Raw genomic sequence first — 25,756 nt, 5'->3', positions numbered from 1 at the left:
AAAGCCCCTGAGCCCCAGAACCTATGTGCTATGTCCTGTGGGGAAAGACTGAGGTAAGCAGGGCAGCCTTCAAGTCCTGAGACAGCCAGTCCCTTGGCAGAAGAAGGAATGACCCTGACAATACATTGCCATCGAAGCGAGCACCAAAGTACCCATGTGAACACCCACAGAAAGTGCTACATGTCCATAAGGAAGGGGGCTCCATGCTTTGGGGGCCCACAATAAACATAAAATACAAAACTATATCTATTAAAAATACATGGGACCCTGGTTGGTGTAGGTCAGTGGATTGGGGGTTGGCCTGCAAACCAAAGGGTCACCAGTTTGATTCCCAGTCTGGGCACATGCCTGGGTTGTGGGCCAGGTCCCCAGTAGAAGGCACTTGAGAGACAACCACACAGTGATGTTTCTCTCTCTCTCTTTCTCCCTCCTTTCTCCTCTCTCTAAAAATAAATGAATAAAATCTTTAAAAAAATACATGGGTACCTCTGTCCTTTGAGATTTTCACTTAGCAGCCAGGTAGCTAGCGGACCTGCTTCCTTAGCCCAATGTAGCCCAGTGTCACAGTCACAGCCAATTCTCTGCTCCCAGAGCCAGGATCCAGCAGTAACTTCCAGCTCCACTTCTGCCCCCTGCCATCATCTTTCACCATCTTTCTGCCACCTCCCCCAAACATCCATCACCTCATAGCTCCCTCTGTCACACATTAGTTTCCCTCCAAAAATTATGGTCATAAAGAAACCATCCAACCTGAAATGCTTATTACAAAGTGAAAGAAGCCAATCTGAAAAGCCTACATACTGTGTGTTTCCAAGTATGTGACATTCTGGAAAAGTCAAAACTATGGAGACAGCAAAAAGATAGGTGGTTGGCAGCAGTTGGGCGGGGAGGAGAGATGAGTGGGCAGAGCACAGAGGCTCTTAGGGCAGTGAAACTATTCTGTATGATATTACAGTGGTGGAGGCATGTCATTACATGTTTGTCAAGACCCACAGGATGGACATCACTGAGAGCGAACCCAAATGTAACAGTGGACTTTGGGTGATAATGGTGTGTCAGTGTAGGTTTACCATTTTAATAAATGACCCATTCTGGTGCAGGGTGTTGATGGTGGAGGAGGCTGTGCATGTGGAAATACAGTACATGAGAAATTGTTGTACTTACCACTCTATTTTTACTATGAACCTAAAAGTGCTCTAAAAATAAAAGAAAAAATATGTCCTTTCCTTACTCTGCCACTAATGGAGAATGTTAGCAGGGATACAGACCTTTCAGCAAACAAGCTAGGGGCCTTTTTCCAGATGGGCACTTCCATATCCTCAGCCAGTCATGGCCTGCCAGGGACTTTGGGGCCTTTGCAGAGAGAAGTCTGAAGGACAGTGGGCAGTCAGCAATCACTGGTTGCCGGGGTCCAGCCTTGGCAGGGTTCAGGGTCTCTGAAGGATGGACAGCACAGGCAACGAATGAAGAGTCAGATACCCGATTGGATGCCGGAGAACAGCCAGCCTCTGTGGGTCTGTCTGAACTCTCAGAGTTTGATTTAGGCTTTATTTTTATAGAGATTGTTACATAACATTAAAGGAACAGGTGCATGGCATGATCAGTTAAGCAGAAAAAACAATACAGAAGTAACCAGGAAAAGTACAAGAATTTCCATAGTTTCATTTATGTTAAACAAAAGTTGTTTTGACCAGGAGAGCCATTAATCAGACAATTTGAAATAGCTCTACGTACAGAGTTTGAATGTCTTATTGTTTATTAAAGTTCTTAGAATTTGACATGGGGCAAAAGGGTACGCTAGACCAAGCAGAGGTTAGGACATTCATTATAAGGCCTTTGTGATGTCTAACTTAGTTATCTATCTTTCTGGCTAAAATGTTTCTTTATGTAATATGGACTCTAACCCCTTGGTAATTGTTTCTATGTGCTTACTTTGTAGTAGCTAACCAGCTTCTCCTGTTTCTTTGCCTGTCTACTTCTAATTAATATATATTCCTGTCCAAGGTAGAGGAGGGGCTGTTACTCATCAACTTTTAGACATTCACGGGCTACTTCATTATGGGGGACTTTGTTCTCTGGCCAAGAAATTATTCTGTACAACTTCATTAGAATTATGTGGATCACTGGACCTGAAATGCAGGCGTCTAAAAATCCCACCACCTATTAATCGCAAAGACAAACATGCAAGGGAGAGATAGACAGGAAATCCAGCCACAGTTGCCTCTGCTGTGCAGATGCATCTCATCCGTCCCGACTGTGTCAAGGGATGGCTGTTGGTCGGCTCCCGACAACTGGTGAATGGCTCTCTGGACTCTCTCACTCAGTGCCAAGACACACTTGCCACACCCTTCCCACCCACACACTTCCATCTGGGGCTGAGATTGGGGTTCCCATAAATGGGCCTCCCATCACTGCCCTGCACAGGTGCCTCAGATACCCCTTGACAAGGGAGTTCTCCAGTGCCTAGTTCTGGAGCATTCATTTGGAGGCAACTTGGTCCTTCTGGCCAACACTCCCACACATAGTCACTGCTGCAGATCATGAGGCCATGAAGACAATCCCCCCACTGCCCCTGACTTGCAGAGAAAACAGCCTCTGTTTCACATTCCCAGGCCACATCCTGGAGACCAGCCAGCTTTCTCCAAGGTGTGCTGTCTACTGTATTTGGCACCTCCCCTGGCATCATGCCCCACTTCCACAGACCCACATGCCTCGTGCACAAGAAATGGGCACACACTCTCCAGCATACCTAGATTCTCTGGAAGGTTGCCCAGACTTTGGGGGTCTGAGCAACTGTAGGAAAGTAAGAAATGAAATTCCTTTATGGTTGCTTAAACCACTCACAGAATGAACCAGTGCAGGTATGGAACATAGCAGGTGCCCAATAAGTGCTGGTTATGGTTATTATTAGTAGCTATTATCATTATAGGGCTCACTGGCTTAGAAATTAAGAGGCACCATTTCATTTCTGATCACAGCACTAAACTGTACTGACCTGTGTATCCTGGCATCTTAAGGGTGGTTCTGAACCACTTAGAGGTACAAATGATAGCAGGGGATACCCTCTCCACACAGCAAGTACAAAGTGTATGCATAATTTCAAGGCTTTGTACACCCCTGGGTAGAAATCTCTGATCCAGAAGACACCCAGCACATAGTAAGTTCCTAGGTAGGATGTGGGATCACAGCCAGACACAGAGCACAAGAGTGGATACATCCACTGGCAGAGGCTGAGCTCCAAAGGCAGGCACCCTCACTCTTTTGAGGTAGACGTTTGTGCTTTGTCTGCCCCGTTTCCCCCTCGCTGTCTGGTCCTTTCATCCTGACTCTCTTCTGGGTCCCCTCCCTTGCTCTTAGAGCTGACTCCACACTTTGCCCCCTCCAGGCTAGAACAACTGGAGCACTCCAGCCCATAGTGATTGCCACAAAAGTCGCACATGACCCAGGTTGATCCAATAAGACCTAATCCTAAGACTTTTACTAGAACCATGGGAAGGGGAAGCTCTCTTTCTGTTGTGATGCCAAGCTGGTAGATTGTGCCCTGAGAGCTGCTGGGCAATATTCTACCTCCCCCAGAGAGGCAGAGCATAAAGCTAATTTTGAGAAAGACAGCGCAGACAGGAGGAGAGAGACTGGAGTCCTGCTGACATCTTTGAGATCCATGAAAATAGCTGTACCTGAAGCTGGACTCACTTCAAACTCCCCAAACCCTTGAACCAAAAAATGGTTATTATCCAACAAGTTATTATCCAGCAAGTTATTATCCAACTTGAAATGGATAGAGCTTGCTTAATGATTCTGTGGTCTGGGTCTGCTGGACTGGGACTGCAAGATAGCCACAATGGCCAAAAATGGTGATGAAAAAATGGCTGCTCTGGAGGCAAAAATCTGTCATCACATAGGCTATTATTTTGATGACTTCAATTTGCCATGGGAAAAACTTTTAAAGGAACAAATCAAACTGGAGGAAGGCTGGGTACCTTTGGAAATAATGATAAAATTCAATAGGTGAAACTGTCTAGCAACAGACTTTAACGTAATAGTAAAACCATTGAGCAAACCAAAGGCAGAACTCATGGAGATAAGTGCAAACAAAACCACAATCAGAAGATCTCCAAACAAACCCCTCCCAGAAGTGACTGATGAGTATAAAAATGATGTAAAAAACAGATGTTTACACCAAAGGCTCCCCTACTGATTCAACCCTTGATGACATTAAAGAATGGTTAAAAAACAAAGGTCAAGTACTAAATATTCATGAGAAGAACATTGCATGAAGCATTTCAGGGATCAATATTTGCTGTTTGATAGCATTGACTCTGCTAAAAAGTTTGCAGAGACTGCTGGATAAAAGTACAAAGACACAGATCTACTAATACCTTTCAAGGAAGATTACTTTGCAAAAAAAAAAATGAAGAAAGAAAGCAAAATAAAGTGGAAGCAAAATTATGAGCTACAAAAGAGCAAAAAGAAAAACAAAAGTTAGCAGAAAAGCCCTGGCTGGTGTAGCTCAGTGGATTGAGTGCGGGCCTGTGAACCACATGATCGAGGTTTGATTCCCAGTCAGGGCACATGCCTGGGTTGCAGGCCAGTTCCCAGCAGGGGACACACCAGAGACAACCATACATTGATATTTCTCTCCCTCTCTCCTTCCCTTCCCCTCTAAGGATAAATAAATAAAATCTTAAAAAAAAAAAAGGTAGCAGAAAATACTGAAATCACATCTCTAGAAGAAAAGATCAGCTGCTTGCTGAAATTTTTGGAGGACCTAGATGATCAGACCTGTAGAGAAGATTTGCACATCCTTTTCTCAAATCATGGTGAAATAAAATGGACAGACTTTATCAGAGGAGCAAAAGTAGGAATAATCCTATTTCAAGAAAAAGCTAAGGAAGCACTGGATAAAGCCAAAGATGCCAACAATGGTAATCTACAACTAAGGAACAAAGTAGTAACATGGGAAGTACTAGATGGAGATGTGGAAAAAGAACACTGGAGAAAATCATAGATCAACAAGAATCCTTTAACAAATGTAAGTCCAAAGGTTGCAGATTTAAAGGAAAAGAAAAGAGAAATAAAGCTGTCCAGACTGGATCTGCTAAAGGAAAAATACAGTTTCAGGGCAAGAAGACTAAATTTGATAGTGATGAGGAATGTGATACAAATGGTGCATCTGGACGAGGAAAAAGAGCAAGAGAAGAAACAGACAAAGAAAAACCTGCATTAAAACAGCAGAAAACAGAAAATGGTGCCAGAGACCAGTAGTTTAGTAAAAACTTTTCATTCATTTTACTTAGGGTTTCAGTTGCTTTTGTCTTTGGAGGCTTGTAAAAAGAAAACTGAATTAGGCCCACTTCAAAGTCTACCTGTAAAAAGAAAAAAATTTTGTTGTTTATCTTTTATCTTTTTTTGTTACTCAAATGAGGATATTTTGATGTACAGTCCTATGTTATTTCAGATAATTCAATATCAAAAGAAAGATTCTTGTACTAAATCGCCTTTGTAATATGAGAATGTATTAGTACAAACTAATAAAATATACTATATAAAAAAGCAAAAAAAGAGAGAGAAAGAAATGGATATAGCTTGCTAAAATATCCTGTCCTGCTGCTTCTTAGCTGTGTGACCTTGATCCAGTTTCTTCACCTCTTTGAGCTTCAATTTCTTCATCAGTAAAGAGGAGTTGCTGTTTGTACCTACATTATAGGAAGACTGCTTGATGGATTAAATGAGATAAAGTAGAGGCATAGATAGACACACCATGCCTCCTCGCACAACCAAAAGAAAGACAACAATAAATTTAAAAACAAAAAACAACCAGAACTGACAGAAAATCAAACTGTATGGAAGTCTGACAACTAAGAAGTTGAAGAAGAAACATTCATCCAGACTGGTAGGATGGGCGGAGGAGGGCAGCAGGGTGAAGAGGACTCATAGCAAGGCAGCAGCTGATGGACCAGGCAGTCCTACTTTTGCATGCGCATAAACTGGGAGGAACAACTAGGGAGTGAGACAGAAAGTGCAACCCTAGGTTCCAGTACAGGGACATAAGGCATCAAAACTTCTAACTGAAAAGAACCTGTGGGGGCTGAAGTGGTGGGAGAAACTCCCAGCCTCACTGGAAAGATTTGTTGGAGAGACCCACAAGGTTCTAGAACATACACAAAATCACCCACCTGGGAATCAGCACCAGAATGGCCCACTTTGCTTGTGGGTAGTGGGGGAAGTGACTGAAAGCTGGGAGAGAGCTGAACACACGGGACTGTTCCTTCTCAGACCCCTTCTGCATGTACAGCACTACAACGCTCAAAGTGGGTTGCCCCACCCTGGTGAATACCTGAGGCTCCTCCCTAGATAACAGGAGTGCCCAGACCAGAAAATAAAAATAAAAAAATAAAAATAAAAGGCCAAATGAAAGAACAGATCAAAGTTCCAGAAAAAATATAACTAAGCAACAAAGAGATAGCCAACCTATCAGGTACACAGTTCAAAACACGGGTAATCAGGATGTTCACAGAAATGGCTGTGTGTGGTTGCAAAATAGAGGAAGAAGTAAAGGGTATGAAAAGTGAAATAAAGAAAAATATACAGGGAGCCAACAGTGATGGGAAGGAAACCAGGACTCAAATCAACAGTTTGGACCAAAATGAAAAAAATTTCAACCAGAACAGAATTAAGAAACAAGAATTCAAAAATATGAAGAGAGGCTTAGGAACCTCCATGACAATTTTAAATGTTCTAACATCAGTGTTATAGAGGTGGCAGAAGGAGAAGAAAAAGAACAAGAAATTGAAAACTTGTTTAAAAAAAATGGAGAACTTCCCCAATCTGGCAAGGAAATAGACTTCCAGGAAATCCAGGAAGCTCAGTGAGTCCCAAAGAAGGTGGACCCAAGGAAGCACACACTGGGGCACATCATAAGTACATTACCCGAGAGGAAAGATTAAGGAGAAAATCTTAAAAGAGAAAAGGACACAGTTACCTACAAAGGAGTCCCCATAAGACTAACAGCTCATTTCTGAAAAGGAATCTTACAGGCAAGAAGGGGCTGGAAAGAAGTATTCCGAGTCATGAAAGACAATGATCTACATCCAAGATTACTCTATCCAGCAAAGCTTTCATTTAGAACGTAAGAGCAGATAAAGTGCTTCCCAGATAAGGCCAAGTTCAAGGAGTTCATCATCACCAAGCCCATATTATATGAAATGTTAAAGGGACTTACCTAAGAAAAAGAAGATAAAAACTATGAACAGTAAAATGACAACAAACTCACAGCTATTAACAACTGAACCTAAAACCAAAACAAAACAAAACTAAGCAAACAACTACAACAGGAACAGAATCATAGAAATGGAGATCACATGGAGAGTTATCAGTGGAGAGGGGAAGAGGTAAGAATGAGAGGAAGGATACAGGGAATAAGTAGCATAAATGGTAGGTAGAAAATAGACAGGGGTAGGTTAAGAATAGTATAGGAAATATAGAAGCCAAAGAACTTACATATACAACCCATAGACATGAACTAATAGGGGTGGTGGTGAGTGTGGGTGGGAGAGTGTGTGCAGGGCAGAAGGGAGTAAAGTGGGGGAATTGGGACAACTGTAATAGCATAATCAGTAAAATATATATTTTTTAAAAAGAAGACAGAAAATAATAAGTGTTGGTGATGATATGGAGGAATTGGAACCATTGTGCACTGTTGGTGGTGTGCAATTGCTATGGAAAATAGTATAATAGTTCCTCGAAAACTGAAAATACAATTTCCATATGATCCAGCAATAATAGAAAGATAAAATAAAGCACTTAGAGCAGTGTTTAATAAATCGCAGCTGCTATAATTCCAACTTACTAATTAACCATTATTTACTAAATAATAATAATTTTAAAAGAATTCCTTCATACCCAAGTATCACCAAGTCTCTTGAACTCTTCGGACTTCAGTTATCTGACTTTTAAATGGGGCCTTACTACAAAAGGACCTGTTGTTCTCCTTTATAAACAATAATGTGAGTTCTTTTAAGATTTTGCAAAGAAAGAGCACAAAAGTCTATTCATCTCCTATCTTGTACTACCAAAACAAAGAAAACTTCACTGCTTTCCACTGTAGCTCAGCCACTTTGAGCTGCTTTGTTCAGGGGCTCCTAGAAGTGAAGTGGCAGGGTCAGCACGGTTTCTGAAGTCCTTAGGCTGAGGGAGTACCCCAAAAGGCCAATGAGTAAATGGGTCCAGAGGAAAGATGCAGCTGTCCACCTATGGGTGGTTGTTGGGAACCGCCCTGCCTGGTTTTAGGAGCTGTAACACTCACCCCCCCTCCCCCATGGCTAAGGATGAGTGAGCGACCATAAGCCACTGAGGAGACAAAGCTTATCTCCCTGGTAGGGACACTGCCTCTGGACTTTTACTTCACCATGCCTAGCCCCCAGTGCTTCATTGGTTAGCCAATGATGGGTAATATTCCTCAAGGAAGGTATGACCTAAGACAGGCATGATCATGGGGGACCCCAGGGAAGGACTTGGGGGGCTACAGAAAAAGGGGGTGATGGACCTTCACCCCCTTGGCTTTGACATAGCCTGAGTCCTCATTCTGTCTGTAAAAAGTCTCCTAATCTCTTATCTGCCTTATTTCCGTCACCTGACTTAAGCCTGAGACAATGACAGAGGGCAGTACAGCCCTGTGCTGGAAAGGGCGGGTTCCCTGGGTGATCAGGCCTAAGAAAGAATGCATAAAATCGTATGAAACCTACTTTGCTAATACCCTCAATGATAAGGGTCCAAGCAAGCAGAGAGTTTGTTTCCCCCAAATTTTATAGCTATCTGACCCTGACTCAAAATAAGCCCTCAGAGTTCTTTGTATGTTATCTATTGTTTAATCATCTCTGCCTGAAAGTGATTGATGAGCTTTATTCCTGTGAAAATTGAACCCAATAAAAGCCTGTCAAGGCAAGGGTCAGGGTACTCTCCTGTTGAGAGAGTGGCTGTGCATCCCTTTTCCTCCACAGGACTCAGTAGTCCATGTGAATTTGTCTCATATCTCATTCATAATGCCATGGACACTGCAGGCTGGTGTCTGTGTCAGGTGGCCATGCAGACTGTCAAGACTCAGCTCTCCTTTGGAGCCCATATATACCCCTTCCCAGGTTACAGCACTGCTGCTGTGGCCAGGACATCCCCAGCCCAGGGTTTGCCCAGAGATAATGAGATCCCACACTAAGCAGCAGCAACTTCAGATGAGACCAGAAAGGGCAGCAAAATGTTCTTTTGGAAATGAGTCTATCTGGCTCCTAATTCAAGGAGCCAAGCACAAGTGCCTGGCTCACCCATAAACACTGTAGAATGCCTGGTGGCAGGGACGGTATGATAGCACTGCTGTGTGGTAGGTGATGCCCCCACGATTAGATACCCAAGGATACTGAAGCCAAAGAGATCCATGCAGCTACTAAATGGCAGGGCCACAACCAGAACTCAGGACTGTCCAGTTCCAAAGGCTGGCTCATTCCCAAACTCCATACTCTCAGCATAGCTCATAACCACATGTGGGGCACTGATTTGGGCTCTAGGGTAATATAAAGCAGGAGCCAGACCTCCAAGCTAAACCACTGGCAATTTCCATGCCCTTAGGAAATTTACTTGCCATCTCTGTGCCTAAATTTCCTTATCTATGAGGGAGAGTGTTTATCCACCTCAGGGGGCTTTGGAATAATTAAATGAGATCATCCATACAAAATGCTCAGTAAATGCTATTTAAAAACAAAAAAACAAAAAAAAAACCTTTATCCTATTAAAATGGCTTTAGTTGAGCCCTTGGTTTCCCGATGCAAAGACTTTGAAAAAGTCTTATCAGCCATTGAGTTTTAATAAGTCTTAAATAGAGACTTGGCAAATTCAGAGGACAGAAAATATCAGGAGACTTGGCTCTTGGAAAGTGATATGAGTCATATTGGATGATTCAAGGTTCCAGAATCCTGGAGCTTGTCAGGCCTCATCTGCTTAGAAAGCAAGAGAACAAGACAGGGAGAGGGGACCTACTAGGAAGCCACAGGTAGTTAGAAGCAGAGCTGGGACAAGGACTCAGGTGTCTTAGCTTCCCAGGTGATAAAAAAAAGTGCCCTTTCTACCTGCCAACTAGCAACAAATGCTACCACCCTCTCCCAAAGCCCCTTATGAGGTTATTGCAGTGGAGACCTAGCTAGACTGCACAAGAAACAGAACTAAGCAGGAAAGTCAGGGCCCTTGCTGCTACTCTCATAACATTGAGCCAGGGGCTAAAGTCCAAGCCATCACTATCAGAAGCTCCTGGAAGCTGCACTGCCACAGACCTAAAAATGCATCACAATGCACTGACAGATACGACTGCTGTCTTAAGCCCGAAAGCACGACACGCAGAAACTGTTTGAGTCAACTCAGTCAGCATCAGAGATCCCCAAAGTATCCCATCCAGAATGTCTGGATTCATTCTGAAAGCATTTCTGGAAACTCTACTTGTCCCAGGAGGGGAGTAAAGGGGGAGGAGCTGTGATTTCCAGACGAAGAATTAAAAGCTCAAAGAACAACATAGAAGTTTCTTCTCTTGCCTAATGATTTTCTACCACCCCCCATTTGTCACCTACATTTATTGCTTGCTTTGTAGCCTGAGCAGTCTACAACACAGGTGACTTCTTGCTCAAAACCTCTTCATGGCTCCCATGTCACTCAGAGTAAAAGCCAAAGCTTCCAAGGGATGATCAGCCTCCTGTTCCTTCTCTGACCTTATCTCCTCCTCCTCCATTCTTGTTTACTTCTCTCCAGTCTCACTGGCCTGCTTGCTATTGACTGTTCCCAACTCAAGGCCTTTGCATATGCTGTTCCCTCTGTCAGTAACACCCTTTGTGCAGTCATCTGCATAGCTCCCTCCTTTCCTTCAGTCTCTGCTCAAATGTCACCCCATCACAGAGACCATAACTGACTGTCCCCTGGAGAGCCCTTTCCACAACTCTCCAGTCCTTTCCAGCTTTTTTTTACTCATAGCACTTTTCACTGCTAATATATATTAGGTTGGGCAAAAGTAAGTTTATAATCACAAAACAAATAAATAAAATAATTAATAAATAATAATATAAGAATAAACTCTGTGTTTTTGTATACTCACAACTGTAAACCTACTTTTCCCCACCCTGTATTTATTGCTTATCTATCTGTCCCAACTAGACTGTATGCTTTATTAGAGGAGATGAGCAGTGATGTTGCTTGGCTCACTTCTCAACCCAAAGTTCCTAGAACAGTGCCAGTACATACTAGATGACCAATAAATATTTGTGGGAGAAAAGAAGGAAGAAATGGAGGGAAGGAGGGAAAAGGGGAGGGAAGAGAAAGACAGGATGGGTGGAAGGGAGAGAAGAAGAGGAAAAGGAAAGAAGAAAGGAAGAAAAGAAGGAGGAAAGTTTTCTTCTAAGAACTGACACAAAGGAGCTACCCTGGCCCTTACCATTGGCAGAAACTTCCTGAAGTAGGAATCCAAATAAGACCTTCCTTGCTCATAAATCCTCCATAGCTCCCACTATCTAATGAAGCAAGCACTGCAGCCTGTCATTCACAACTCTGCATAAGCTGCAACTAACAGAATTTTCCTGCCTCATCTCCTTCCCTTACACACAACTGACCCCATACCGTTTCTAGGGAGTCTGCAGTAGCCTGTAGCTTCCTGTCACTGTCCTCTATGTATCAGGCTCATGAAACTACCCTTCAGATCCTGACAAAGTAGATTTGTTCCTGGCTTCCACATGGACTGCCTGTGTGACCTTAAAGTGAGCTGCTTAATGTCTCTGAGCCTCTGGTTCCTCATTGATCAAGTGAAGAAGACAAGTATTCTCCCTCTTGGGCTGTCCTGAGAGTGAAGGAGGAGATGCTTGAGGAGAACTTGAGACAATGCCCAGCAAAAAGGCTTCTCAACCTCAACAGCATTGCCATTATGGGCTGGATACTTCTCTGTGGTGGGGCCATCCTGTGCATTGTAGGAAGCTGGGCGGTATCCCTGGCCTCTTCCTACTAGATCCTAGCAGCGATCACAGTTGTGACAACCCAAATGTCTCTAGACATTGCCAAATGTCCCCTAGGGAAGGGATGCCAGATTTAGCTATACATATTTTTACTAAATTATCTGAAATTCAAATTTAGTTGCGTAACTTATATGTTAATTGGCAACCCTACCTTGGGGGTGAGGGGGCAAAATTAAGAACCTTCATTAAAAACCACTGGGTTAAAGGAGAACCACCTTAGGGTCCCAGAAGTAACCTCAGTTGTTTCTCTCATCTTCCTCCAACCTTCTTAGCATGTCCTTCCCACTTCCCCATCCCACTGACTTCCACTCAGGAGATGGGAGAGTTAGCTCCCCAAACAAGCCTAGCTCAGCCCTTGTGATGAAAGCTCCGATGACAGCCATTCCACCAGCCCTGGTGGGCAGAGTTAAAGTAGCATCCTCTCTAGCACTCATTTTATCTCCCTGCCTTCTTCCTGAGGCCTGTCCTCCTTCCAGCAAGTCCCAACTTTCTCCTCTTCAATTAAGAGGTCTACCAGGCCCAGCTGGAGGCAGGAAAACAAGGCAGTCACTTTGGTTCCCTTTTCCACACAGAGTCATATGGCTGGCTTCTTTAGCAGCAGCCATCAAAGCAACAGAAAGCCAGTCCCTACTACTCTCCAGGGGAACCAAAACAAAATTAAGTGTGGAGAAGAGTGACATCGGAGGAATAGTGGCATCACTCCCCACTAAGCTTCAACAATTTGAACAGCTATAACTCAACAAAGAATTCCCTGCTCAACACACAAACACACCTCAGTGATCTGCACATTGAAACTTCTAAAGGTGAGCAAGTGAAAGCAAAAGGGTGAGGGAGAAGGGGGAAAGGCTGAGACAAGCCCAGAGACCTGGGAAGGACACAGCACTAGGGTGCAGCTTCAGTTGTCCAGCAGTCAGCTTTCCAGGAAGAGAAAAAATCACAGAGCCCTGCCACCCTGTAGCCTCCCAGAGCTTGTCTCCCTTTGCCCTTGGTGTTGAGTTGCAGAGCACATTATTTGCAAACCAAAGAACTGGTACCACAGAATCACTTTTTTCCCTGAGTAAAGTGTGCACACTGTGATCAGTCCTGGGGGCAGGGTGCAGGGGGCACCCCAATGATGTCCGAGGTTGCCATTACCAGGTAATCAAAACAATAAACAAGCTGCCAATTCCTTCCTTAGCCTAACCCACTTCCACACATCACAGCTACACTGATGACACTTCGGCTACCAAAGACACCACGAGAATTCCACAGAGCTAAAAAGCTTGATATTCGGTGCCACCTACTGGAAAATAAGAGGAAAGACCTCTTTGTATTAATCTGCTAGAGAAGTGCCACTCATACATAGGTGCCTAGACAGAGAAGCAAGCCATCAAATATCATAAGTAACCAACGTAGCGAGGCAGCTAAGAAAGAAAATTAAAAATATCCAGAAAACAAACTTAAAAACATGGAAAATATGTGATATAAATTACAGAGAATTCAAGATTACAGTTCTGAAAATACTCAACAAGCTGGGAGAAAATACACAGGCAATTTAACATGATCAAAAAGCAAATCGACAAATTAAATGAGTATTTTACCAGAGATTGAAACTTTAATAAAAAATCAAACAGAAATTCTGGATATCAATTATTCAATAGAGCTCTAAAATAGAGATTGAGAATAAACTAGCAGGCATAGGAAATCGAGCTGACCAAAAGGAGAAAAGAATTAGTGATACTAAAGCTAGAAACCTAGAAATGACCAAAGGGAAGGAGATGCTTGAGTATAAAAAGAAATGAAAAAACTCTACAAGAACTATCTGACTCCATCAGGAAGAGCAATATAAAATAACAGGCACACCAGAAGAAGAAGAGAGACAGAAAGGAAAAGAGAGCTTATTCAAACAAAGAGTGGATGAGAATTACCCTAACCTATGTAAATAATTGGATCCTCAAATCCAAGATGCAAACAGGGAACCTCATTACCTCAATGTGAAGAGTTCTTCTCCAAGGCACATTATATGGAAGTGTCAAACATTAATGACAAAGAAAGAATTCTTTTTTTATAATTTAATTGTTGTTCAAGTACACTTTTCTGTCTTTTACTCCCATCCCAGCCCACCACCCCAGTGCTCCCCACCTCCCTCCCATTTCCACCCCTCTTAGTTGTTGTTCATATATCCTTTATGCTACTTCCTGTAAATCCTTCCCCCTTTCCCCTGAAATTCCCTCCCCCCTTCTCCCCTCTGGTCACTGTCTACCTGTTCTCTATTTCAGTGTCTTTGGTTATATTTTTCTTCCTTCTTTGTTTTATTGTTTAGGTTCCACTTAGAGGGGAGATCATATCGTGTTTGTCTTTCACCACCTGACTTATTTCACTCAACACAATGTTTTCCATTTCCATTCATGCTGTTGCAAAGGGTAGGAGCTCCGTCTTTCTTTCTGCTGCATAAAATTCCATTGTGTAAATGTACCAGAGTTTTTGGATCCATTCATTTACTGCTGGGCACCTAGGTTGCTTCCAACTCTTGGCTATTGTAAATTGTGCTGCTATGAACATTGGGGTGCATAGGTTCTTTTGGATTGGTGTTTTAAGATTCTTAGGATATAATCCTAGCAGTGGAATTGCTGGGTCAAAAGGCAGGTCCATTTTTAGGTTTCTGAGAAATTCCATACTGTTTTCCATAGTGGTTGTACCACTCTGCAATCCCACCAACAATGGGTTAGGGTCCCCTTTTCTCCACAATCTCTCCAACACTTGTTGTTTGTTGCTTTGTTTCTGAAGGCCATTCTGACTGGTGTAAAGTGGTATCTCATTGTGGTTTTAATTTAATGCTATCAGCATCTCTCTGATAGCTAGTGATATTGAGCATCTTTTCATATGTCTCTGAATCTTCTGTATGTCCTCCTTGGAAAAGTGTCTGTTAAAGTCCTTTGCACACTTTTTAATTGGGCTGCTTGTCTTCTTAGAGTGAAGTCGTCTGAGTTCTTTGTGTATTTTGGAGATTAAACCCTTGTCTAAGGTATCATTGAAAAATTTGTTTCCCCATACAGTTGGTTCTCTTTTTATTTTGCTACCATTTTCTTTAGCTGTGCAGTAGCTTTTCATTTCACTGAGATCCCATTTGTTTATTCTTTCCTTTATGTCCCTTGCTCTAGGGGACATATCAGTAAAAAACATTGCTGTGTGAAATATCTGAGATTTCTTGCCAATGTTCTCCTCCAGGACCTTAATGGTTTCACAGCTTATATTTAAGTCTTTTATCCACCTTGAATTTATTTTGGTGTATGGTGTGAGTTGGTGCTCGAGTTTCATTTTTTTTGCATGTAGCCGTCCAGTTCTCCCAACACCACTTCTTGAAAAGGCTATTTTTAGTCCATTTTATGTTGCTGCCCCCTTTGTCAAATATTAATTGACTGTAGAGACGGGTTTATTTCTAGATTCTCCATTCTGTTCCACTGGTCCATGTGTCTTTTTATGCCAGTACCAGGCTGTTTTGATTACAGTGGCCTTGTAATACAATTTGGTAACAGGTATTGTGATTCCTCCTACTTTGTTCTTCTTTCTCAAAATTGCAGCTGTTATTCAGGGTCATTTATGGTTCCATATAAATTTTTGAAGTGTTTGTTCTATGTCTGTGAAGTATGTCATTGGCTTTAATAGGTATTGAATTGAATCTGTAAATTGCTTTGGGTAGTATGGACATTTTGATGATGTTAATTTTTCCAATCCATCAACACGATGTGTGTTTCCATTTGTTTGTGTCTGCCTTGATTTCTTTCCTCACTGTTGTGTAGTTTTCTGCATACAGGTCTTTTACCTCCTTGGTTAGGTTTATTCCTAGGTATTTCATTTTTCTTTTTGCTATATCAAATGGGATTTTTTCTTGATTTCTGCTTCTGCTGTTTCATTGTTGGTATACAAAAATGCCTTTGATTTCTGGGTATTGACTTTGTATCCTGCTGTTTTGTCAAACTCATTTATTAGGTTGAGCATTTTTGGGGTAGAGTCTATAAGATTTTCCATGTACACTATCATGTCACCTGCAAACAGTGACAGTCTTGTTTCCTCCTTTCCAATTTAGATGCCTTTTATTTCCTTTCCTTGTCTGATCACTCTGGCTAAAACAACCAATACTATATTGAATAGAAGTGGTGAAAGTGTAAAATGTTGTCTTGTTCCTGATCTTACTGGAAAAGATTTTAGTTTTGCCCATTGAGTTTGATGTTGGCTGTAGGTCTCTCATACATGGCCTTTATTATATTGAGGAATGGTCCCTCTATTCCCACTTTGCTGAGTGTTTTTATCATAAATGGGTATTGTACCTTATCAAAAGCTTTTTCTGCATCTATTGATGTGATCATGTGATTTTTGTCTTTCTTTTGTAAACAAGCAAAGACATTTTTATACGATGTATTACATTTACTGATTTGTGAATATTGAACCATGCTTGAATTCCTGGGATGAATCCCACTTGGTATTGGTGTATAATCTTTTTAATGTATTGTTGAATGCGGTTTGCCAAAATTTTGTTGAGGATTTTAGTATCTGTGTTCATCAGCGATACTGGCCTGAAGTGTCCTTTCTTTATTGTATCTTTATCTGGTTTTGGGATTAGGATGATGCTGGCTTCATAAAACGAGTTTGAGAATCTTCCATTATTTTGGATTTTTTTGAATAGTCTGTGAAGAATAGGGGTTAGCTCTTCCTTAAATGCTTTGTAGAATCTTCCTGTGAAACCATCTGGTCCAGGGCTTTTGTGTGTCGGGAGATTTTTGATTACTGCTTCAACTTCATTTGCTGTTATTGGTCTAATCCAGCTTTCTGCTTCTTCTTCATCAAGTTTTGGAAGATTATATTTTTCTAAAAATTTGTCCATTTCACGTAGGTTTTCAAATTTCTTGGCATACAGTTCTTCATAATACTTTCTTCCAATCTTTTGTATTTCTGTGGTGTCAATTTTATTCTCTCATCTTTCATTTCTGATAGTGTTTTGGGGGGTCCTCTCTCTTCTTTTCTTGATGAGCCGGCTTAAAGGCTTGTCAATTTTGTTTATCTTTTCAAAAAACCAGCTCCTAGATTCATTGATCCTTAGAATTGTGATTTCAGTCTCTATGTCATTTAATTCTGCTCTGATCTTGGTTATTTCCTTCCTTCTACTTGGTCTAGGCTGTCCTTGTTGTTGTTCCTCAAGTTCTTGTAGGCATAGGGTTAGGTTGTTTGTTTGAAATGATTTCATCTTTTTTAGGTATGCCTGTATCACTATGAACTTCCCTCTCAGGACTGCCTTCGCTGTGTCCCATAAGTTTTGGGTTGTCATGAGTTCATTTTCATTTGTTTCCAGAAAATTTTTTATTTCTTCCCAAATTTCAAGCTTGACCAACTCATTGTTTAATAGCATGCTATTCAATCTCCATGATTTTGAGTGTTTGGGGTCTTTTCTTTAGAGGTTGGTTTCCAGTTTCAGTCCCTTCTGGTCAGAGAAAATACTTAGGATGATTTCAATATTCCTAAATTTCTTGAGGCTTGTTTTGTGCCCTATCATGTGGTCTATCTTTGAAAATGTTCCATGTGCATTAGAAAAGAATGTGTATTTAGCTTCTTTGAAATGAAAGGCTCTATATATATCAGTTAAGTCCATTTCATCCAGGGCTTTGTTCAATGCCACAATATCTTTGTTATTTTGTTTGGAAGATCTACCCAGTTTTGACAGTGGGGTGATAAAATCCCCTACTATAATTGTGTTTCTGTTTATGTCTTTCTTGAAGTTCTCTAAGATTTTCTTTATATATCTGGGTGCTCCTATGTTGGGTGCATATATATTTACAATGTTTATGTCTTCTTGGTGGATTCTTCCCTTGAGTATTATGAAGTGACCTTTTGGGTCTCTTTTTATGGCCCTTTTTTTTAAGTCTATTTTGTCTGGTATGAGTATTGCTACCCTGGCTTTTTTTCTTGTCTATTTGCTGGGAAAATTTGGTTCCAGCCCTTAACTTTCCGTCTGTGTAGGTCTTTTGTCCTGAGGTGGGTCTCTTGTAGGCAGCATATGTGTGGGTCATCCTTTCTAATCCATTCAGCTATTCTATGTCTTTTGATTGGAGCATTTAATACATTTATATCTAAGGTTGTCATTGACAGGTACTTATTCGTTCCCATTTCTGTACCTGTGTTCCTCTCTGTCTCTCTCTTTTCCTTCCTTTCCTTAGAGCAGTCCTTTTAGCATCTCTTGGAGGGCTGGTATGGTGGAGGCATACTCTTTTAGATTTCTTTTGTCCTGGAAGCTCTTTATTTGGCCTTCTATCTTGACTGAAAGCCTTGCTGGGTAAAGTAGCCTCGGTTAAAGGCTCTGGTTCTCATTACTTGGAGTATTTCTTGCCATCCTCTTCTAGCTTGGAGTGTTTCCACTGAGAAGTCAGCAGCTAACCTTATTGGGGCTCCTTTGTATGTTACTTCCTTTTTCTCTTTTGCTGCCTTTAAGATTCTCTCTTTGTCTTGGAATTTTGGCATTTTAATAGTGATGTGTCTTGAAGTGGGCCTCTCTGGGTTCCTCTTGATTGGGACTCTGTGTTTCCTGGATTTGTGTGACTTTTTCTTTCATCAAATTAGGGAAGTTTTCCATCATTACTTTTTCAAATAGGTTTTCTATCCCTTGCTCTTCTTCTCCTTCTGGTATCCCTATTATTCAGATATTATTACATTTAATATTGTCTTGCATTTCTCTTAATCCCTCTTCATTCTTTCTGAACCTCTTTTCCTTTTCTTGCTCTGTCTGGGTGTTTTTTTCTACCTTGTCCTTCAGCTCTCTCATCTGATGCTCTGCTTCATCCATCCTGCTTTTGATTCTTTCCTCTGTGTTCTTCAGTTCAGAAATTGTATTCTTCATTTCTTCTTGGTCTTTTCTGATAGTTTCTATTTCCTTTTTCATGATGATGTAGTTTTCAGTAAGTTCATTGTAATTCCCCTGTAGTTTCTGGTAGCTTGTTGTGAGCTCTTTGAACTTCCTGAGAACCAGTGCTTTGAGTTCAATATCTGATAGTTGACTTGCCTCTATTTCATCTAGCATTCTTTCTGAGGCTTCCTCCTTTCCTTTCATTTGGGGATTGTTACAAAGAAAGAATTCTTAAGGCAGCCAGGAAAGAGAAAAAGGTAACCTATAAAGAAAAGTCCATTATGTTATCATTGGACTTCTCAGCAGAAATTGTACAATCCAGAAGAGAGTGAAACCAAATATTCATACTGGCAAAATAAAGAAATCACAAGCCAAGAATAATATATCCAGGAAAGTTATTCTTTAAATATAAAGGAGAAATAAAGACTTTTCCACACACACAGAAGCTGAGGGAATTTGTCACCAGAAAACCTTCACTACAGGAAATATTCTTCAGGGATCATTGTACCTGAAACAAGGAATGAAGGCCACAAAACTAGGAATGTGATCATTAATACACTTATAGGATAAACAGGGATAACTTGAGACAAAAAAAGAGAGTGGGGTAAAGGTCTGAATTTGTAAAGAAGAATGGATATCAGATTTAGATGCATTCAAAAGAAAAGGAGACTACTGTATATATAAAACTTACTTTTTCATAAACCTAATGATCACTACAGAAAATAAACCCCCCAAAACTGAAACATGTAACTTTGAAAAAGAGGAAACAGAAGAAAGAAGTATGGAATACCAACCAAACAAAAACAATGAACAGAAACACAAAGGGAAAAAACAATGGAGGCACAGGAATACAAGAAAACTAAAGGTAAAATGGCTATGGGAAATCCTGATACATCAATAATTACCCAAAATGTAAATGGACTGAAATCATCAATAAAGAGGTACAGAGTAGACGACTAGATTAAAACACAAAACTCAACCATATGCTGCCTTCAGAAGACACATCTAAGCTGCAAAGATGAAGTTAGATGCAAAATCAAAGGGTGGAAAATGATTCTCCAAGTAAATGGCACCCACAGAAAAAACAGGTGTAGTCATAGTTATATTTGACAAATTAGTTTTCATAATAACAAAGGTAACAAGAGGCAAGGAGGGACATTTTATAATAACATAGGGGACACTATATCAAGAAGATGTAATAATTGTTAACAGATACACACCCAATCAGGGAGCACCAGAATGTATAAAGCAACTATTAACAGAACTAAAGGGAAAAACAGACAAAAACACAAAGTCAGAATTGGGGACCTTAATATTCCACTGACAGTGCTAGAGAGATCATCCAAACAGACAATCAATAAACACTGGCCTTAAATAACACATTACACCAAATGAACTTAACTGGTATTTATAGAATACTTCATCCCAGAACATCATATTACATATTCTTCTCAAATGCACATGGAACACACTCAAGGACAGACCATATGTTGTGTCACAAAACTAGCCTCAACAATTTGAAGATAACTGAAATTATATGATGCGTATTCTCTGACCACAATGCTTAGAAATTAGAAATCAACTGCAAAAAGTGAAGAAACTCACAAACACATGGAGATTAAACAACACAGTACTAAAAAATGAGTCAAAGAAAAAATAAAAAGTGAGATCAAAAGATATATGGAAGCAAATGAGAATGACAACTTGGCAAATCAAAACTTCTGAAATGCAGCAAAGCAGTAATGAGGAAATGATATATTGTTACAGGCCTATCTCAAGGGACAGCAGAAATACCAAGTAAACAACCTAACATTACATTTTTAGTTCTCTTCAAGAACTACCAAAAGATCAAAAGCAACCCAAAGTTAGCAGAAAAATAGGAAACAATAAAAATTAGAGCAGAATTAAATGAAATAGGAAACAAAAATATACAAAAATGTAATACAGCAAAGAGCTGGTTCTTTAAAAAGATTGATAAAATTGGCAAACCCCTGGCTACTCTCACCGAGGAAAAGAGAGAAAGGATTCACACAAACAAAACAGAAATGAAAGAGGAGAAGTTACCACAGAGATATAAAGAATCATACTAGAATACTATGAAAGACTATATGCCACCAAATTCAATAACCTTGAAGAAATGGTAAGCTCCTAGAAATATATAACCCTCCTAGATCGAATCATAATCTAAATAGACCAATAAACAATGAGGCAATTGAAACAACCATCAAAAACCTCCCAAGAAATGAAAGTCTAGGACCATATGGCTTCACTAGTGAACTCTACCAAACATTCAAAATTTGATACTCATCCTTCTCAAACTCTTCAAAAAAAACTGAAGAAGAGGCAATACTTCCTAACACATTTTATGAGGCCCACATAACACAGATACAAAGCCCTGGCAAAGATAACACACAAAAAAGAAAACTACAACGCAATATCTTTGATGAATACAAATGCAAAAATCCTTAACAAAATACTAGCAAACTGAACACAACAATAAATTTTTAAAAAATACATCATGATCAAGTGGGGTTCCTTCCAGGGGCACAAGGATAGTTCAATATATGCAAATTGATCAATGTAATATACCACAGTAACAAAACAAAGGATAAAAATCATATGATCTTATCAATAGATGCAGAAAAAGCATTTGATAAAGTACAACATCCATTTATGATTAAAACACAAGATAACAGATATAGAAGGAATGTACCTCAATATAATAAAATCCATATATGGAAAACCCTTGACCTATATCAGACTCAATACTGAAAAACTGAAAGCTTTTCCTCTAAAATCAGGACTAAGACAAGGATGTCCACTCTCACCACTCTTATTCAACATAGTTTTGGAAGTCCTAGCCAGAGCAATCAGGCAAGAAAAAGAAATAAAAGGCATCCAAAGTTGGTAAGGAAGTAAAAGTGTCACTTCTTGTAGATGACATGATTCTGTATATAGAAAACCCTAAAAAATCCACCAAAAAAAAACTATTAGAAACAATAAAAAATAGCCCTGGCTGGTGTAGCTCAGTGGATTGAGCACAGGCCTGTGAACCAGAGGATCACGGTTCGATTCCCAGTCAGGGCACATGCCTGGGTTGCAGGCCAGTTCCCTGCAGGCCGACTCCCAGCAGGGGACACACGAAAGGCAACCATACATTGATGTTTCTCTCCCTCTCCCCTTCCCCTCTAAAGATAAATAAATAAATAAAATATTAAAAAAAAAGAAAAGAAACAATAAAAAATAAAGCAAATTTGCAGGATGCAAAATCAAAGTACAATCCACTGGTTTCCTAAATATTAACAATAAAACTTCAGAAAAAATTTAAACAAATTCTTTTTACAATTGCAACCAGAAATAAAATAAAACACCTAGGAATAAACTTAACAAAAGATGTTAAGAAACCTATATACTAAAAACTACAAAGCATTATTAAAACAGACTGAAAGAGACACAATGAAATGGAAAGATATTCTGTGTCCATGGATTGGAAGAATCATTATAGTTAAAATGGCCATATTACCCAAGGAACATGCAGATTTAATGCAATCCCTATCAAAATCCCAATGCCATTTCCTTTTTTATAAAACAGAACCCCCCCAAAATCATCAGATTTGTATGGAACCACAAAAGACCCCAAATAGTCAGAGCAATCCTGAGAAAAAAGAGCAAACCCAGAGGAATCACACTACCTACTTCAAATTATACCACAGAGCTCTGAGAATCAGAACAGCATGGTACTGGCAGAAAAACAAACACAGAGACCAATAAAACAGAACTGAGAGGCCAGAAAGCAAATAACATATATATGGGCAAATAATTTTTGACAAAGGACCCAAAACCATACAATGGAGAAAAGAAACACTCATCAATAAATGGTGCTGGGAAAACTGAAAAGTCACATACAAAAGAAGGAAACTAAATTACAATTTGTTCCCATGTACGAAAGTTAATTCAAAATGGATCAAAGTCCTAAATATAGGATTAAAAATAATAAATTATTTTTGGAAGATGGCGGCAAGTTAGGTGAAAGCAGAGTCCACTTCCCTGCGCACACCGGTGAAACACCTAACTGGTCTTCTGAGGAACAGGGTGAACAGCAAATTGTATCCCAGCATATATGAGGATTGGAAACCAAAAGCTGTAGAGGGCATTGTAAAATCAGACGGTAAGGAGGGTGCTTCAGGACAATAAGGTCTCTGGGACTGGCCTGGGGATCAGGGCAGCTGCATCCACAGGCCTGGCACCCACCAGGTGCTGCAGGATTCTTGGGAGAAAGTCAGCCAGGTGCTTGTTTGGACCAGTGGGCTTGAATAGAAGACATTTTTCAAAAAGAAAAAGAGAAAAATGAGGCAATCTGAGACTGTTTGGGAAATTCCCTTGTAGCAGCCTCGGGCCTCCTGTGCCCCTACCCCACAGCCCTGGGGTCAGTTCGCCCCCGATCCCTGGCTGGCGGAGGCCTGACTGCACCCACGCCCAAAGCACTGGGGTCAGAGAACACCCAGTCCAAGGCCCAGAGGTGGCCCACCTGTACCCGCTCCTGAGGCACCAGGGATAGAGCACCTCCCAACTGGCCCCTGCACCCAGAGCCCTGCAGGGCTGACTGACTCTCTAGGAGGAAGGCAGAAAAGCCCTGCACAGGGGAGCTGCAGTCTCCAGAAAGACTTGACTCAGTGAGGGGCTAAACTACCCTGAAGGGGAACTGAGAGTCCCAAGCATCTAGGGCAGCAAAGAGTGAGGAGTTGGTATGTGAGTTGCCCCTAATTGGTGCACTCAAAGACAGTTCCACTGGTGGACTAAAGGCCTAGGCTGGGTGTACAAGGGCACCGAGGAACTGGGCTAGAGGCTGGACAAAAGTGAAGAGTGCAGCTCAGGAAGGGCAAAAAGGGAAACAAATCCCTCCCCAGCCTGACAAAGAAACAAAGACCAGCAAAAATGGCCTGACTTTTAAAGTTAGCAGAGGGCTTTTTTTCTAAATTCCTTCTTCCTTTCTGTTGTTATTTTTTATTCCTTCTTCCTTCTTTTCCTTTTTTATTCCTTCTTCCTTCTTTCTTTTATTTATTTTTAATTCAATTTTAATTTTTTTAAAAATATCTTCTCCCTGTCTTTCCTTCTTCCCTTTTTTATTCTTTCTCCCTTCGTTCTTTCCCTTTTCTTTCTTTCTTCTTTTCCCACAGGTGAGACAATAAAACCTGGAGCTGTGTAAAGACTAGACTTAGACCCAATCACGGGTCATCCCAACAACAGAGACAGTGAGTCAAATTTCACTTTGCTACTCCAGAGAACTTGCAAGGTGGGAATGGTAAACAGCAGTACACCTGCTGGTAGACAAAACCCACCAACAAAGGAACCACCAACAGATAACAACGAAAAAAGATGAAGGAGGGAGTGAAAGCCACACTAACCTCAATCCAGGACTTATCTGGGAACACAACTAAATGGTGGAGAAATTACCCAGAGCAAACACCTGAACAAGAGGGAGAGAGAAGCCTCAAAACATTGAACATACAGAAAAACCAGCTTCAACACAACCTGCCCACACCTGCACAACAGAATACAAGATGTGGTAGATGAAGTGACCATCAGCTAACCAGTTGGAGGGAAGGACCCACCAAAGAAAGACTCAAGAACACCCCAAACCCAGAGACACACGAAGAGCCAACATAAATGACAGCACAAGAACAGAGAGCTCAGGAGATTAAGGAGACTGCATTACTGAACCTTAGGGATCTTCTACCATAAAAGTTCACACCATAAACCCAGGGAGCCAGAACAGATCAATTTCAGTAGCAGGGGCTAACAAGAACTCTCACAAACATTGGAAAGGCAAAGAAACAATCCCCAAATGAAAGGAAAGGAAAAGGCCTCAGAAAGAATGCTAAATCAAATAGAGGCAAGTCAACTATAAGATACTGAGTTCAAAGCAATGGTTATCAGGAAGCTCAATGAGTTCACAGAGAATTAACAGAAATTACAGGGAAAATACAATAAACTTACTGCAAACTATATCACAAGAAAAAGAAAATAGAAACTATCAACAAGGGCCAAGAGGAAATCAAGATTACAATTCCTGAACTGAAGAACACAGAAGAAAGAATCAAAAGCAGGATGGGTAAAGCAGAGCATCAGATCAGTGAGCTGAAGGACAAGGTAGAAAAAAACACCCAGACAGAGCAAGAAAAGGAAAAAAGGCTCAGAAAGAGTGAAGAGGGATTAAGGGAAATGTAGGAAAACATGAAACATAATAATATCCATATAATAGGGAAATCAGAAAGAGAAGAAGAACAAGGGATGGAAAACCTATTTGAAAAAGTAATGATGGAAAACTCCCCTAATGTGTTGGAAGAAAAAGTCACACAAATCCAGGAAACACAGAGTTCCAATCAAGAGGAACCCAAAGAGGCCCACTTCAAGACACATCATCATTAAAATGACAAAATACCAAGACAGAGAATCTTAAAGGTAGCAAGGGAGAAACAGGACATAACATACAAGGGAGCCCTGATAAGGTTAGCAGCTAACTTCTCAATGGAAATGCTCCAAGCCAGAAGAAAATGGCAAGAAATATTCCAAGTAATTAGAACCAGAGGCCTGCAACCAAGGCTACTTTACCCAGCAAGGTTCTCAAATCAAGATAGAAGGCCAAATAAAGAGCTTCCCAGACAAAAGAAGTCTAAAAGAATACACCACCACCAAACCAGTTCTGCAAGACATGCTAAAGAAACTACTTTAAGTAAAGAAAGGAAGAGAGAAAGAGAGGGAGGGAAGGAGGGAGGGAGGAACATAGGTACAAAAAATGGCAACGAAAAGTACCTATCAATGATAACCTTAAATGTAAATAGATTAAATGCTC

The 25,756-nt window shown here is 40.8% G+C and overlaps 1 pseudogene; it reads left to right on the top strand.

Moving 5' to 3' along the window:
* The first annotated feature begins 3,841 nt into the window (after window positions 1-3,841).
* On the top strand, window positions 3,842-5,360 carry LOC118994097 (lupus La protein homolog; annotated as a pseudogene).
* Window positions 5,361-25,756: the final 20,396 nt, after the last annotated feature.

This window comes from Sturnira hondurensis, unplaced genomic scaffold (assembly GCF_014824575.4).
Source record: "Sturnira hondurensis isolate 20B ecotype Veracruz unplaced genomic scaffold, ASM1482457v3 Scaffold0009125, whole genome shotgun sequence".
Lineage (NCBI taxonomy): Eukaryota > Metazoa > Chordata > Mammalia > Chiroptera > Phyllostomidae > Sturnira > Sturnira hondurensis.
The sequence above is the reverse complement of the archived record's forward strand: the minus strand, read 5'-3'. Positions and strand labels throughout refer to the sequence as shown.